This window comes from Dama dama, chromosome 25 (genome assembly GCF_033118175.1).
Source record: "Dama dama isolate Ldn47 chromosome 25, ASM3311817v1, whole genome shotgun sequence".
Taxonomy (NCBI): Eukaryota; Metazoa; Chordata; class Mammalia; order Artiodactyla; family Cervidae; genus Dama; species Dama dama.
Window position 1 is genome coordinate 41,252,613 of NC_083705.1, and position 3,084 is coordinate 41,255,696.

Consider the following 3,084-nt stretch of genomic DNA (forward strand, 5'->3'; position numbering starts at 1 on the left):
AGAAATACATATTTGATCATTCAGGTGGCCAAAATGTATTTCTCATCTATGTTTGATCTTTGTCTGCAGTTCCTGGCCCATAGATCCCCAAACCCTAGGAATTTCCCATGTGTTGAGGATGATAAAGTATGCTTGTGCTGTGCTCTGCTCAGCTGGTCAGTTGTGTCTGACTCTTTGTGAACCATGGTCTGCAGCCCACCAGACTCCTCTGTCCATGGGATTCTCCAGGCAAGACTACTGGAGTGAGTTGCGATTTCCTTCTGCAGGGGATCTTTCCGACCCAGGGATCAAACCTGGGTCTCCCGCATTGCAGGCAGACTCTTTACCATCTGAGCCATCAGGGAAGCCCCAAAGTATCTTTAGTTATATTAATGAGATGAGTTTTGGAACACCTAAGGATGAGGGCTGGTGGCCAGGAAAATCAATCAGGGTTGACACTTTCACTGCCCCCCATGCCCCCACCCCTCCAACCTCTGTGAAGGGGAGAGGGTCTAAAGCTTGAATCCTTCAGTAAGGCTAGTGATTTGATCAACTGTGCCTAGGTAATGAGGCCTACTTAAAAACCTATGGGGATGGGGTTTGGTGAGGTTCTAGGTTGGTGAACACCTGGACGTTTGGGGAGAGGGACTCACTTGGAGAGGGCGTGAAAGTGCCATGCCCTCTCTCCATACCTCTCCCAATGTATCTCTTCTGTGTAGCTGTTTCTCAACTCTATATTTATATAATAAGCCAGTAATCTAGTAAGTAAAATGTTTCTGTGCATCAAACCTGAGGAGAGAGTCTTGGGAACTTTTGACTTACAGCCAGTCAGTCAGAAGCACAGATGACAACTCGGGCTGGTGTCTGAAGTGTGAGAGGGGGCAGTTCCCTCTACTTATTTCATTCAATTTTTCATTGTGTCATCATGGACATATATTTTATACTTTTGTTCTAAATGAATGCTATTTTATTTTGTTGCTCCAATTGTTCTAGCATTTGGTCATCGGGAACTCTTTCCCTTGGTTCCTGTTTCCTTTTGACTTACCCCCATCCACGTGAAGCTCTTTTGTTTTGTTTTTTTGTACTTCTGAACTTTCTGGCACTATAAGATGTTCCGGGCTTATTTTATATATTTTTTGCCCCAGTCTTAGAACTGGCCATTTTTCCAAGGAATCCTGGTTTCTTTTATGAGTGAAAGGTATTAAAAACTAAGATTTGGTTGCTAAGTGTGCTTGCTGTTACTGGGGTATTGTTACTTCTAGGTCTTCTCTGCTGATGGAGTAAGGAAATGTATGTGCATATATATATAATATTTATAACATCTGTAAATATTTCTATATATATAACTGCATATATCTACTACTAAGCTAAACATGAGTTCATACTGATATCTTTAGTTATAAGCAATTACTAAAGGGGCCATCCCAACCTCTTCCACTTGTTCTTCCATAACTTCCCACAGCAACATTGGGAAACCTCATTCCCACTATCTGGTGTCCATTTATTTATTGTTCAGTTATAGTACATATAGAGAGCAGCAGCATCTAACGGGAAATAGCCTTATCACTGTACTTTGTTCTCCTATGGGATATAACTTTATTAATTTTAGTACAGTGCTTTTAAGTACTACCTTTTGTCTTTAGTCTTGTAGACTCTGTTTCTTAATTTACTTAGGTTGGTACCTTTCCTCCTCGACTACTCTTCATCGAAGATTTTTTATGTATTTGTAACACAGTTAGATTCTCTTATCATGGTTTCATTTCCTCTAGAAATGTTCAGATCTTATAAATAAATGATTAAAAAGTTTTTTGTATACATTGAGGTTTACTTTTTGTTCTAAAAAGTTCTGTGAGTTTTGATAAATGCATAATGTCATTTATCTACTAGTCCAGTATCATACAGAGTTGTTTCATTGCCTGACAAATCCCATTTGTATCACCTACTCAATCCTCCCCATCTTCCTCTGAAAACCATGGCAACCAGTGATCTTTTTACTGTTCACTATCCAGAGTGTCATATAGTTGAAATCTTACAGTATGACTCTCTTCACTTTTAAAATAAATGTCTAAACTCCACACTTTTCTAAATATACCTTCAACTACAGTGTTCTGAGAAGCATCTTGTCATCTACAGACAATTGATGTAAAGAAATAAAAAATTTTAAAACATACTTTATGTAAATTTTTATGAGTCAAGAGAGGTGACTGGAAGTTTAGTACTGATTTATTTTTCAAAATAGGTAAGATGAATTTTAAGGTTAAATAAAACCAATTAATAGAAAGAGATCAGACTCATGGTTGCCAGAGGTGAGAGGTGGAGAGAGGGGAAGTTAGATGAAAGTAGTCAAAAGGAACAAACTTTCAGTTATAAGATAAATATTAACAATTACTAAGAGTGCAATGTACAACATGATAAATATAATTAACATTGCTGTATGTTACATGTTAAAGTTATTAAGAGAGGAAATCCTAAGAGTTCTCATCTCAAGAAAACAATTTTTTTTCTATTTAATTTTTTCTTTTTAAATATGTTTAATTTTTCTGTTTAATCCATCTGTATGAGATGACGGATTTTCACTAAACTTATTGTGATAATTTCATGAAATATGTAAATCAAATTATGCTGTTCACCTTAAACTTATACAGTTCTGTATGTCAATTATATCTCAATAAAAGTGGAAGAAAAAAAATTTAAGGTTTAATATGTATTCTTCTCTTTTCTAGCTCAGTTTTTCTAACTCTTGCTTCCCTCCCACTAGAGAATGGAGGTTTAGCTATTGCTAAAAGAACTTTAAAATTGCAGCTTGTAAAACCTATGTATTTCCAACTTTTTTGGCCATCAGACACAATAGGAATTTTAATGTCTTGGCAGAGCATGAATGAAGTATAACTGAATACTTTGTATAAAGTATTCAACAAAAAATATCTCTAGTCACTGGTGACATCCATTGCCAAATGCAATGGACATTCCTCTGTCTTTATCTTCCCTGATTTCTCAGCAGTGATTGATCAGATGAATACTCTGCAATTCTAGAAACCTTCACCTCTCTTAGCTTCAAGTCCCTACATTCTCCTGTTTTCCTCTTACCTTTTGCCACTCCTTCAT